Source organism: Apodemus sylvaticus, chromosome 5 (genome assembly GCF_947179515.1).
Source record: "Apodemus sylvaticus chromosome 5, mApoSyl1.1, whole genome shotgun sequence".
Classification (NCBI taxonomy): Eukaryota; Metazoa; Chordata; class Mammalia; order Rodentia; family Muridae; genus Apodemus; species Apodemus sylvaticus.
In genome coordinates this window covers 99,421,257-99,435,671 of record NC_067476.1, presented here as the reverse complement: position 1 = coordinate 99,435,671, position 14,415 = coordinate 99,421,257, and positions in this window count along the sequence as shown.

Sequence of the window (14,415 nt, the reverse complement as noted above, 5' to 3'; positions counted from 1 at the left end):
CTTCAACACATGAGTCTTTTGGGAAAACGCGTCAAATCATAAAAACTGAACATTTCTATGTGTGTCTGTTTCTTTAATCATTCTGTGTACTTAAATGTGCTGCACTGGTATTGTAGGAATGGCTGATGCAGAGACTTTCATTAGGAAATATTTCAAATGGGCACTACCTGCTCTAAAGGAGTTTGAAGGATCCTTTTGTTGGACTCATTTATTTTTCAATGAAGAAAGGCAACCTAAAAGAGAGCTGCTCCTAGAGTTACAGCCATCATGGTGACAGTCGGCTCAAGGCTCTCTATTTTAGCCTTTCGTGTGCACTGCAGTTGGACGTGGCTGGTGTAATAAGGGCCAAAGGGAGGTAAGGAAGTGGTTTCAATCAGCATTACTTCCCTCACCGATCTGGATCATTCCTCACAGGCTCATGCCTGGAGTTCTTGGTTTTCATTTGACAGGACTCTTGGGAGATCGCAAAACCTTTGGGACATGGGACCTTGCTGTGCATGTAGACACCTGGGGAAGGGTCTATAAGATTTTGTTGGTCTCCAGTTAGGGTCTGCTTCTCCATTCCTTATTAGGTGCCACTTGAAGCAGCAGCCACAGCTCCTATTGATATGCACAAGGGATGCTTGGTCATTCTTTCCCAGCCATGTCTCTCTGAAACCATGAGCTCGAATCCCTCTTTCCTTGCAGAGTTACTCCTCTCCATATAGCAATGAGAAGAAAAGCAACTAATATATTAGAGTCAAGTATGAGTCTATACTTGTGTTATACATGCACAGTTAGAAAGGCACAGTAAACCAGGGAGGCATTCCTTGCAAAGGGGCCATCTCAGCTGGATGTGAAGCATGAAGAGACGACAGTAAGTGAAAAAGAAGCTGATTTTGTAGATTCATTCCAATATGTCCGGACTCTCAGATGAATAGGGCTGTGGATGGAGAAACCCACAAATCACCACACAAGGTCAGAGCGGTGATGGTGTTCCCACCGAGATGAGCTTTTCTTTCTTCTTAAGGTGTTTAGGGTTTACATGGAGAGAAAGGGGAAGGCACTACAGAACTGAGAGAGGGAGGACAGGTTGCCTGGAATGATTATTATGGCTGCAAAATGGAGAATAATTCCAGAGAAGCCTCATTGTCTGGAGGCTTCGAGAAGAAGTCAGTGGTTGTGATGTTAACATTGACTTGACGGTGGCCCAGACTGGGATTACTGGGAATAGAACCCAAGAACCCTTTTTTAGGACAAGAAGAGAATAGAATTTGAGGGTGATTCATTCAGTGGAAGATACTGTCTCCTGCAAAATGTGCTCTGACAGTAAGCAGAAAGGACCAATAGCAGACAGAGAGGGTGTGCCCATCAAGTCTTAGCTGTAAGTTCACATTGGGACTCTCTGAGTCTGTTAAGGAAATGCAGTGGCAAGAGCAGTGGGCTCTAGAAGTAGGTTCAGCTCCCAGTCATGTGGCCCTGAGGGGAGGGGAGCTTGGCAGAGAAGCTGGAAGGCAGGAAAAGAAGCAGTTCCTGGGGCTTACTCATCCCAGAAGGCAATGGGGCAGGGAGGGATTCCTATGAAATTTTATAAGAGAGTGTAGGTAAGTCACTATTTTACCTAAAACATCCTTTGGTAGCAAATCTACCTGAACAAACCAAACCAAACAATAGGTCCATCCTCTTTTTTGGTATAAGAACCTCCTGTTTACAAATACGCACGAATGCCCTATGCATTTCTCAAATGTCTCTCTTCAGAGAGAGTTAATAATGTGTTTCATTTTAAAGATAGTGCTTTATTGGATTATACTCCATGAGATTGTGAACTGTCTGTCGGCAGGCAACCGCAATGCTTATCCTCAATCGTTGTATTGCAGATTGTGTATACATAATAGCAAGCTCTAGTGGTCACTTAATTGACACTGGGATTTAAGAGCTGAAGTCTTAAATGCAGGGCTAAAGTCTGATGCAGAGAGATGAACAGTTTTGCAGTTGACTCGCTCTTCTCCAGGCTCTGGCCCGGATCATTCTCCTCCCACTGGTCCTTTTATACACCCAAGCTAGTCTGACTCATCAGCCCCTCTTCCCTCCCTGCCTCCTACAGAAGCTGCTAAAATTAGGTTCTGTTGAATTATGACAAGATTTCTCTAGAGTCACAAGCTCCAGGCTCGGTTCCATTGAGCACAGGCTGGGAGTTAAGTCTTCATTCTGGAAAGGCTTTTGAACTTCCTTTTTGTGCACTGAGGAAGCTTCTTGCCATTCATTCTGTTATTAAAAAAAAAAAATTAAATTTTTTTAGAGATGTATTTATTTTTATTTTCTGTGTATGGATATTTTGCTTTCAGGAGTGTCTATGCATCACATGCATGCCTTGTGTCCACGGAGGCCAGAGGCCACTTTGGAGATCCTGGAACTGGAGTTACTGGAGTTACAGATGACTGTGACTCACCATGTGGGTGCTGGGAACTGAACCTGGGTCTCCTGGACGAGCAGTCAGTGCTCTTAACGGCTGAGCCGAGCTGTCTCTGGCCCCAGCTCTGTGATCTTGTGGGGGAAGGTTTTCCAGGATAGAGGCCTCACGGTCCTGTTCCAGCTGAACACAGTTGGCAGTGTAAGCAACTTCCTGGAGCTGGTTCCCACCCGAGTTTTGCTTCCTTGTGTATGGCCACCCTTAACTTAGAGTCTCTCTCTCTCTCTCTCTCCCCCTCTCCCCCCTCCCCCTCCTTCTCCCTGTTTCCCCCCTCTCTTTCCCTGTCTCCTTCTCCCTCTCCCCGCCAGTCTCTGACTTTCATGTGTTAATGTCTGTGTATGTGCACATGTGTGGAGGTCAGACGTTGAACCGTACCTTCTCCACATTATCGCTATCACATCGTTGTTGTTGTTGTTGTTGTTATTTAGTCATCCATTTAGCCTAAAGATCCCCAGTCTGGCTAGATTTACCAGCCAGCAAACCCCAAGGATGCTCTCGTGTCTGCCTCCTTCACACTGTGATTATACTTACACATGGCTACCTGCCTTTTCTTTTTTTTTTTTTTGAGGTATAATCCTTTTTTTTTTTTTTATTCGATATAATTTATTTACATTTCAAATGATTTCCCCTTTTCTAGCCCCCCCCCCCACTCCCCGAAAGTCCCGTAAGCCCCCTTCTCTTCCCCTGTCCTCCCTCCCACCCCTTCCCACTTCCCCGTTCTGGTTTTGCCAAATACTGTTTCACTGAGTCTTTCCAGAACCAGGGACCACTCCTGCTTTCTTCTTGTATCTCATTTGATGTGTGGATTATGTTTTGGGTATTCCAGTTTTCTAGGTTAATAACCACTTATTAGTGAGTGCATACCATGATTCACCTTTTGAGTCTGGGTTACCTCACTTAGTATGATGTTCTCTAGCTCCATCCATTTGCCTAAGAATTTCATGAATTCATTGTTTCTAATGGCTGAATAGTACTCCATTGTGTAGATATACCACATTTTTTGTATCCACTCTTCTGTTGAGGGATACCTGGGTTCTTTCCAGCATCTGGCAATTATAAATAGGGCTGCTATGAACATAGTAGAGCATGTATCCTTATTACATGGTGGGGAATCCTCTGGGTATATGCCCAGGAGTGGTATAGCAGGATCTTCTGGAAGTGAGGTGCCCAGTTTTCGGAGGAACCGCCAGACTGATTTCCAGAGTGGTTGTACCAATTTGCAACCCCACCAGCAGTGGAGGAGTGTTCCTCTTTCTCCGCACCCTCTCCAACACCTGCTGTCTCCTGAATTTTTAATCTTAGCCATTCTGACTGGTGTAAGAAGAAATCTTAGGGTTGTTTTGATTTGCATTTCCCTAATGACTAATGAAGTTGAGCATTTTTTAAGATGCTTCTCTGCCATCCGAAGTTCTTCAGGTGAGAATTCTTTGTTTAACTCTGTACCCCATTTTTTAATAGGGTTGTTCGGTTTTCTGGAGTCTAACTTCTTGAGTTCTTTATATATATTGGATATTAGCCCTCTATCTGATGTAGGATTGGTGAAGATCTTTTCCCAATTTGTTGGTTGCCGATCTGTCCTCTTGATGGTGTCCTTTGCCTTACAGAAACTCTGTAACCTTATGAGGTCCCATTTGTCAATTCTTGCTCTTAGAGCATACGCTATTGGTGTTCTGTTCAGAAACTTTCTCCCTGTACCGATGTCCTCAAGGGTCTTCCCCAGTTTCTTTTCTATTAGCTTCAGAGTGTCTGGCTTTATGTGGAGGTCCTTGATCCATTTGGATTTGAGCTTAGTACAAGGAGACAAGGATGGATCAATTCGCATTCTTCTGCATGCTGACCTCCAGTTGAACCAGCACCATTTGTTGAAAAGGCTATCTTTTTTCCATTGGATGTTTTCAGCCTCTTTGTCGAGGATCAAGTGGCCATAGGTGTGTGGGTTCATTTCTGGATCTTCAATCCTGTTCCATTGATCCTCCTGCCTGTCACTGTACCAATACCATGCAGTTTTTAACACTATTGCTCTGTAGTATTGCTTGAGGTCAGGGATACTGATTCCCCCAGATTTTCTTTTGTTGCTGAGAATAGTTTTAGCTATCCTGGGTTTTTTGTTGTTCCAGATGAATTTGATAATTGCTCTTTCTAACTCTGTGAAGAATTGAGTTGGGATTTTGATGGGTATTGCATTGAATCTGTATAGTGCTTTAGGCAAAATGGCCATTTTAACTATATTGATTCTACCGATCCATGAGCATGGGAGGTTTTCCCATTTTTTGAGGTCTTCTTCCATTTCCTTCTTCAGAGTCTTGAAGTTCTTGCCATACAGATCTTTCGCATGTTTGGTAAGAGTCACCCCAAGATACTTTATACTGTTTGTGGCTATTGTGAAGGGGGTCATTTCCCTAATTTCTTTCTCAGCCTGCTTATCCTTTGAGTATAGGAAGGCCACTGATTTGCTTGAGTTGATTTTGTAACCTGCCACTTTGCTGAAGTTGTTTATCAGCTGTAGGAGCTCTCTAGTGGAGTTCTTTGGGTCACTTAGGTAGACGATCATGTCGTCTGCAAATAATGATAGTTTGACTTCCTCCTTTCCAATTTGTATCCCTTTGACCTCCTTATGTTGTCGAATTGCCCGAGCTAGTACCTCAAGTACAATATTGAAAAGATAAGGAGAAAGGGGGCAGCCTTGTCTGGTCCCTGATTTCAGTGGGATTGCTTCAAGTTTCTCTCCGTTTAGTTTGATGCTGGCTACCGGTTTGCTGTATATTGCTTTTACTATGTTTAGGTATGGGCCTTGAATTCCTGTTCTCTCCAAGACTTTAAGCATGAAAGGATGCTGAATTTTGTCAAATGCTTTTTCAGCATCCAATGAAATGACCATGTGGTTTTGTTCTTTGAGTTTGTTTATGTAGTGGATTGTATTGATGGATTTCCGTATATTGAACCAACCCTGCATTCCCGGGATAAAGCCTACTTGATCATGGTGGATGATCGTTTTGATGTGTTCTTGGATTCGGTTGGCAAGAATTTTGTTGAGTATTTTTGCATCGATGTTCATAAGGGAAATTGGTCTGAAGTTCTCTTTCTTTGTTGGATCTTTGTGTGGCTTTGGTATCAGCGTAATTGTGGCTTCGTAGAAGGAATTGGGTAGTGTTCCTTCTGTTTCTATTTTGTGGAATAGTTTGAAGAGTATTGGTGTTAACTCTTCTTTGAAGGTCTGGTAGAATTCTGCACTGAAACCATCTGGTCCTGTGCTTTTTTTGGTTGGAAGACTTTCTATGACTCCTTCTATTTCTTTAGGCTTTATGGGACTGTTTAGATGGTCTAGTTGGTCCTGATTTAATTTTGGTATTTGGTATCTGTCAAGGAAATTGTCCATTTCCTCCAGATTCTCCAGTTGTGTTGAGTACAGGCTCTTGTAGTAGGATCTGATGATTTTTTGGATTTCCTCAGTTTCCGTTGTTATGTCTCCCTTTTCATTTCTAAGTTTGTTAATTTGGATACTTTCTCTGTGCCCTTTGGTCAGTCTGGCTAAGGGTTTATCTATCTTGTTGATTTTCTCAAAGAACCAGCTCCTAGTTTTGTTGATTTTTTGTATGGTTCTCTTTGTTTCTACTTGATTGATTTCGGCCCTGAGTTTGATGATTTCCTGCCTTCTACTCCTCCTGGGTGAAATAGCTTCTTTTTGTTCTAGGGCTTTCAGGTGTGTCATTAAGTTGGTAATGTATGCTCTCTCCATTTTCTTTTTGGAGGCACTCAGGGCTATGAGTTTTCCTCTTAGCACTGCTTTCATTGTGTCCCATAGATTTGGGTATGTTGTGTTTTCATTTTCATTGTGTTCTAAAAAGTCTTTAATTTCTTTCTTTATTTCTTCCTTGACCAAGGTGTCATTGAGTAGAGTATTGTTCAATCTCCACGTGTTTGTGGGTTTTCTGTTGTTTCTGTTGCTATTGAAGACCACTTTTATTCCATAGTGATCAGATAGGAGGCATGGGATTAGTTCTATCTTCTTATATTTGTTGAGGTCTGTCTTGTGACCAATTATATGGTCGATTTTGGAGAAGGTACCATGAGGTGCTGAAAAAAAGGTATATTCTTTTGTTTTAGGATAGAATGTTCTATATATATCAGTTAAATCTAATTGGTCCAAAGCTTCAATTAGTTTCATTGTGTCCTTGTTTAGTTTCTGTTTTCCTGATCGGTCCATTGAGGAAAGTGCAGTGTTGAAGTCACCCACAATTATTGTGTTAGGTGCAATGTGTGCTTTGAGTTTTAATAAAGTTTCTTTTATGAAAGAGGGTGCCCTTGCATTTGGAGCATAGATGTTCAGGATTGAGAGTTCTTCTTGTTGTATTTTTCCTTTGACCAGCAAGAAGTGTCCCTCAGAGTCTCTTTTGATGACTTTGGGTTGAAAGTCAATTTTATCTGATATTAAAATTCTACCTGCCTTTTCTACTTGGGTGCTGGTATGCTGCAGACACTTTACCTTTACCGATTGTGTTGTTTCCACAGCCTTGTCTCCCAGATTCCTTTAATCCCCCCTCTCTCCTCCTCTCCCTCTCTCCCTCCCCTCCCTCTTTCCCTCCCTCCCTCTCCCCTTCCCCTCCTTCTCCCTCTTCTTCTCTGTCTCTCCCCCTCCCCACCTCTCCCTTCCCTCCCCCTTCTCCCCTTCCCTTCTCCCTCCCTCTGTCTCTCCCTCCCCCTCCCTCTCTCCCTCTCTCTCTCCCTTCCCTTTCCCCTCCCCTTCCCTTCTCCCTCCCTCTGTCTCTCCCTCCCCCTCCCTTTCCCCCTCCTCCCTTTCCCTCTCTCTCTCCCCTCCCCTCCCCATTCCCTTCCCTTTCCTCTCTCCTCCTCCCTGTCCCTCTCCTCCCTCTCTCCCTCCTCTTTCTCCCCCTTCTCATGTGTATATGCAATGCCAGAGCATGTATGTCAAGGTCAGAGGACAGCTTTTGGCCATTGGTTTTCCGTTCTGCCACATGGCTTCCTTGCCCCTGGCAGCAACTGCCTCAATTCACTGAGTCATCACACTGCCCCGCCCTCCTTGATTCTTAATACCCAACTCCCTGCCAATCTGAAGGATGTTTTCCAAGTGGCTTCAATGACCTTGACTGTGTTTATTTTTTTCTTCAGAAAATGACTCCACAAACAGAACCTGTGTTATCCTTTCTTCCAAAACACTTATATTTAAGATATTTCATGGAGAAATTAATGTGTGAATAAACTGAGTCTGTACAGGTAGACATATTTTTTTTAAATTACTGTTTATAACACTACCATCAACCCAGGTGCCCTAGGCAGGCATAACTCAGAGGGCAGCTTCCAACAGATAAGCCTTACACAGACTGAATTAGTCAGCAGCTAGTGACTTGCTTCTAAGCTCTTGAAATCACTTGACTAGCCTGCTACCTATGAGCCTAATAATTTGAGCTGCTTCTAATAAATGCATAGACAAACAATTATATTAAACACACATAACTCATTATCACCAAGAAACTCAAGTATGTGTTCAAGTGTCTGTAATGGTTCTGTTGTTCCCAGTTTGTCAAAGGAAAAAGTAAGGAACAATACTGAGTTGGTATGACCTGGAAGTCAACCATCTTTTTATTACAAAACATTTTTGTTTTATGTATATAATTATTTTGTTTAAATGCATTTATGCACACTACATATATGCCTGGTGCCTACAGAGGCCTGAAGAGGGTGTCAGATTCCTTGGGACTGGAGTTTTAATGGTTGTTAGTTACTAAGTGGGGGTTGGGAATCAACACAGCTCCTCTAGAAGAGCAGCCAGTGCTCTTAACCACTGAGCCATCTCTCCAGCCCTTAGTCAAGCATCTTAATTTATGATTTAATAATGTCCTTCCAAAACACTCTTCATTTAAATTTTCTCCAAAAATAGTGTTTACTGAAGATCTAGCATATGAAAAACATTATGACATCTGTTAAGGATAAAATACTGTCCCTATTCCCTTGGCATGTATATGGAAATCCTGACAGCAATGGCATGCTTAGGAAGAAACAACACAAGGCGGTCTGTGTCAAAGGGACTGCCTGCATGCTGTGGATGGTAGGCTGAGGTGTTTAGAGAAGAGATTGTTGGGGAGGCCAAGACATGACAAAAGATAGGATCTACCCTCATATCATCTTAGTGGGATGGATGTAACTTCTGGTGGGTGGAAGTGTAGGCTGGCAGGAGGTTACCTAAGATGCGTGATTATTTTGCTGAAGAAATATCTGTGAGAACTTCATTTCTAGAGGTTAACAAGTCTGGCTACATGGTGTCTAATAATAAACTGAGTGGGACCCTTCCCATGAAAATTACTGGCATGCTCATGAAGATTTTAATTAGGTAAGCATGCATGTGTGCTTTTATGGAGTGCCAATTGTATGCCAGACACTTCTGCATGCTCTGAAGATTCAGTATCAAATGAAGCACTGTCCCTATGATCATCAAGTAGGCAGTTTAGTGCCGATGGACAATTCAGTGGCACCCACAAAACAGTGTGGTAATTCTGTCAGGAGGCATAGATGAAGCTGAGGACATGAGAAGAAGGGATTCGAACCTGGAGACCAGGAAGAGCTTTAAGGAGGAACTTAGAGTTGAACTAAGTCTTTGAAAAATATACTTTACTTTTTCTGACAGAAATATGGCCCACATATATTTTAAACATTAGATTGTTTCTAAAACAATAGGATAGTTGTTCTTCCCCGTAGTCTTCTGTTAAGTACAATTAGAAGTTACACTCATGGGCTGGGCTGTAGCTCAATGTGCTTGCTTAGCAGGAATGAGGCCCTAGGCATTATCCTGAGAAGGCATGGCTGCTAAGGCAAGGACTCAAGAATGGTGACATGGTGATAATTTTCCTGGCTTAACTTTATGCTTGTTTTTGGATATGAAGAACTTCAAATGGCACAAAACAAAAAACAAAACAGTAAGCTTTCCCCAGCTGGAAATGTTTTTTTTTTTTCTTTTTGGTTTTTTGGATTTAGTTTTTTCTGAGACAGGGTTTCTCTGTATAGCCCTGGCTGTCCTGGTACTCACTCTGTAGACCAGGCTGGCCTCGAACTCAGAAACCTGCCTGCCTCTGCCTCCCAGAGTACTGGGATTACAGGTGTGCGCCACCAGCGCCCGGCTGGAAATGGGTATTCTAACAAGGTAAAAAGCATTCAGTCAAACCTTACTTAACTTTGGTCAAACACTGTAGAGGGTCAAAGAACTCTCTCTTCCCTGTCTACATCCCAAAGGACAAGGAGTAAACTTCTACTTCACTTTTGCCAACTCTAATGAAGCTCCCTTTGTATATCTGGGCACTAATCCTTAAGACACGAAAGCTTATACTCACACAAACATTTTTACAGAGTGTTTAGCTGTAATTTTATTCACATATAATATCCATCCCAGAGATTATGTCTATGGAATATTATTTAGCAACAAAAGAATGAACTCTTGATATAACAACTTAGAAGATTCTGCAAAAAAGGGAAAATAGGAAGACCCAGGCACTAAGCTATTCCTGTGACAATAGTGACAATAGCTTTGTAAAAGTTACCATCTGGGGAGACCCTCGTAAAAGATATGTCATCTCTATTATTTCTGATAACTGTATTCAATTCTATGATTACTTTGAAATAAAAGATCTACTTAAAAAGCCGAATTATTTTCAAGGTTGAGTTACCAAGGTCAGGAAAGAGGAGAAAAGGGCATTCTGGGTGGCCAGACAGAAAAGCTTGAAAGCTAGATGTGTGTATCAGCCTGAGTAACATGTGGTAGCAGAGGCCAAATCATAAAGGATATCATTTAAGAAATTGGAAATTTCTGGGTCTGGAGAGATGGCTCAGCGGTTAAGAGCACTGCTCTTCCAAAGGTCCTGAGTTCAAATCCCAGCAACCATATAGTGGCTCACAACCATCCATAACAAGATCTGACTCCTTCTTCTGGAGTGTCTGAAGACAGCTACAGTGCTTACATATAATAAATAAATAAATCTTAAAAAGAAATTGGAAAGTTCTAAAAAATTTCAGGTCTTTGAAGAAATGGGAAGGTGACACCGTAAGGTATTTCATTGACAATGCTAATGGGGGAAGGGGGAGTGGTGGGAAACTGGGCTAAAGGACGTGGGGCCGTGAGAGAGTATGAGTTTGGAAATACTGAGTTGAGAATGGAATGGCGCCGTTTTAGGGTGGCCAATCACAGGGTAAGAAAGGAATAGAATGACTGTAGGACATTATGGAGGGCTGGATTTAGGATAGAAACAAGTCGTTGAAGTGAAGGCGGAAGCCAGGTTGTGTGGTAAGATGTCACCATGGCTATTGGAATCATCTAGAACCTCACAGGAGAACAGAACTAGAGAAGAAAGCCAGCGAAGAAAGATGAACTAGGGCTCAAAGCATATGACAGCAGGATGTGAGGAGAGCTGGTGTGCCGGATGATAGTCTGAGGAGAGAAGGCGGCGACAGAAAAAAGAGTGACATGTGTCCCCTTCCTGGTATGTGCATGGTAAGGTATGACAGTCAGCAGCCTCTGCCTAGGAGGTGGAATCAAGGAAGAGGAGGGAGTGTGTGGGAAAACCGTGACATCGAGGACAGTCTGCAATGAACGGGGAGGTGCAGAGGGAATCTGGGAAGGGTGGGTGGGTTGATCAATAATTGGAAGACAAGCAGGCAGGCCCCGGGAGACTTGTTTCTCTCACAGTGTTGAGGGAGTGGTCATCAGTGACAGGTGTTCTGGAGTAGCTGGTCACAAGGTGCTGGCAGAATGCCCGCTAGCCCATGGCTTCAGAGTAGCACAGGCATTCGCCCTGGCAGTGTCTGAGGCAGGGTGGCATCTGTTGTTTGTGCCCTGGCACAGTCTGGCAGCAGATGCCTTGTTTCAGTGATGCTTATTCCAAGCAACTGGGCCAGCATGCGGTGGGGAGTGGGGTCAGCCTGGGCGACACCAGGGCCTCTCTCCTGATCGCCTCGCTCCTTAAATCTGTGGTGCTTGGGGTTATAGAGAAATGGAAGGCTCCAGCCTCAGGTCAGCCCCTTTCCCCAGTTTTGGTTTTACTGAGCACCGAGAATCCTCCTGAGGACTTTCTATCCTTACTTCTGAGCTTTGTTTCTTGAATCGATGGCTGGCGTGGTCTGCCACTGAAGTCGGGGGCCAGAGGACACTCTTGGCTCAGACCTCATTTGGAGAGGCTGTCCTGGAAGACAGGCCAAGCAGGTCCTGAGATGAGCCTGAGATTGCAGAGCAGGGAACTCTGAGGTCTTGAGTACCTAGGCTGTTCTAGATGGGAGGTCTGGGACCGCCATGTTCTACGGAAAGAGCACGCTCTGGGGCGATCAGGAAATGACCATGTAAATGTCAGGCGCTGTGCTGGGATCTGGATCTGGGGTCCATTCACCCGAGACTGAGGATGCGATGATGTTCTTGGGATCCTGTGACCCCGACCTCAGTGGCTAGTAGAGGAGGCAGGCAGAATAGGGCTGCCCCTTCACTGTCTTCAGCTTCTTTGCCTTCTGCAGTTCCCTTTCCAGAACTCACAGCTGCTAGAGAAGGGTGCGCTCTTCCAGGCATTGGCATTTACAGTGATTACCTGCATCCTTGTTCAGTGATTGAACTTTGAAAACCTAATGATGGACTGTGTGTTAGGATTTCTGTTGCTATGGTAACCTGGTGGAGGAAAGGCTTTGGTTCACATCACAAACTATCACTAATGGAAGTCAGGGCAAGAACTCAAGCAGAGCAGAAACCTGGTATCAGAACTTGGTGCAGAGGCCATGGGGGGTGCTGCTTACTGGGTAACTCTTCATGGCTGGCTCAGCCTGCTTTCTTATAGTGCCTAGGACCACCTGCCTAGAAGTGGCTCCACCCACAGTAAGCTGGGCCCTCCCATATTAATCATCAATCAATCAATTAAAAAAAAAGCACCACAGTCTTATGCACAAGACAGTCTGGTGGGGACATTTTCTCAGTTGACATTCCTTCTTACAAAATGACTCTGGCTTTTTAATGTTAACTTTTAAGTTGACATAAAAGTAGCTAGCACAGTAACTGTGAGCCAAATAAACTCTTTTCTTCCCCCAAATTGTTTGGTCATGGTGCTTTGTCACAGCAATAAGTAAGACATATGACCTGGCAGAACCATTCTGTATAACAATTTGTGATGAATGACAGTTCCTTCCTTGTTGGCAGATGTCACTGTGAGTGTGTCGGGGTTTTGCTTTTTTAATAACTGATATACCATTGCCTCCTAGTTTCATGAGATGGTTTTCCCTTAATTGACAACTTTCCTTTTTTTTTATTAGAATCTTTAAGTGATGTAATCATTAATTATGCACCCTGCTATCTTTGTACTCATACACTGAAAGAGAAAAAAAGGAGGAGAATTTGGAAAGTTCGGGATGAGGTCACGAAGCAGTTGACTGTACCTAGCTTCACACACCCACATCTGAGAGAGTCAGCTTCCATATGAAGAGTTCTACGAAGAAGTATGGGACATGAGGAACTGAGATTGGATCTGCCTCTATCTAGCAAACTAACTTCAGAGAGTGGCCTGCTATATTGTCTCTCGATTAAATACTTAAGCTAATTACGAAAGTGTTATCTATTTTCCTTTGTATAAAAAGATCAATGAAATTTTCTTTCTTTACAAATGGCCTATCTGTTGGAATCTCTCTGATCCCCAAGTTAAAAGAAGATTCAGTGATTCTTAAGGGAAGCCATCTTGATTGGGGTGAGACCTTTTCCAATACTCAGAACAGAAGACCTTGTTTAAAGAGAAGATCCACTAGGTACGGACATGTATTCCTGAAGGGACTCTGGGCAGGCCTAGTTCCTTTAGGGCATGCCACATCGACCCAAACCACTTCTCTAGTTGAAGGGCTGAAGGCCAGGAGGGCCGAGTGGTCATCCATGTGCAAGACTTTCTGTGAGAACTGACTGCAGTGCGCCCTTGGGGCAGGTCCCACAGTTTGATTAGGATGGAGGCAGTTTAGCTTTCCTGGAGATTCGGGGTCTTGAGGTGAAATCTGAGTAAGATTGAGAAGGTGGTGTGATTCTTACACTGCTCATGGTTCAAAACGAGACTGTCATGCCTGCAGGTCTACACGGTCTGCTTAGCATGTCATGGCATTCCAATGTCATTTTGCTGGTTTTCTGTGTGTGACCTGTGGTCTGAGAAGTCAGACCACACTAAACTTTGACCCTCTATAAACATCTATACACACATCACACTTCAGCTGGGGAATCTTTTTTCTCTGTGTTTTTTCCCCTAGAGGAGAAACGTAAGGCAGTATAGGTGTCACATGGCTAAAGGCTATTTCTGGAACCTTTGCTTTTATTGTTGTGGCATTCACAATGGCTTGGCCACCCTCTCTGTGACCTGTGTGACATGCCTGTGTCAGTGTTCCGATGGTTACAAGGCTCAGGAGATGAGGCTTATATGGCAGATGGCTGTGCCTTGACAAGGTTCCAGCTACGGTTTGTACATTCTGTTCCTCCTCCGACATGACTGCACCTAGCTGAGCTTTTCATGTTGATGTTGACCTCATGTAGGGCACCAACATGGTTTCCTTTCTATCCTGCAGATATCAGAGGCCTGTCTGGTGCCGCTGAAAGCTTTGTCATATTGACTTTACAGATGATAGTTTCAGAGACCATTTATTTAATCCTGCTGGGTTTCCTGGGCTCTGCCCTTCCCGCTTTCACCTCGCACCAATGTCTTCCCCAACATCAGTTATTCTCACACAGGGAATTCAGGTCTGATATGTTGAAATGTCTCATAGAAGAAAGTCTTTATGCCCCAAGACTCCCTGGGACTGAACCATCAACCAAGGGGCACACATGGTTCTAGCCAAAAATGTGGCAGGGGGAAGGCCTTGTTGGGCATCAGTGGGAGGAATGGTCCTTGGTCAGGTAAAGGCTCAACAGAGGCCCGAACAAAGGGAAACCGAGAGGGGGATGGAATGTGTTGGGTGGAGAGGCA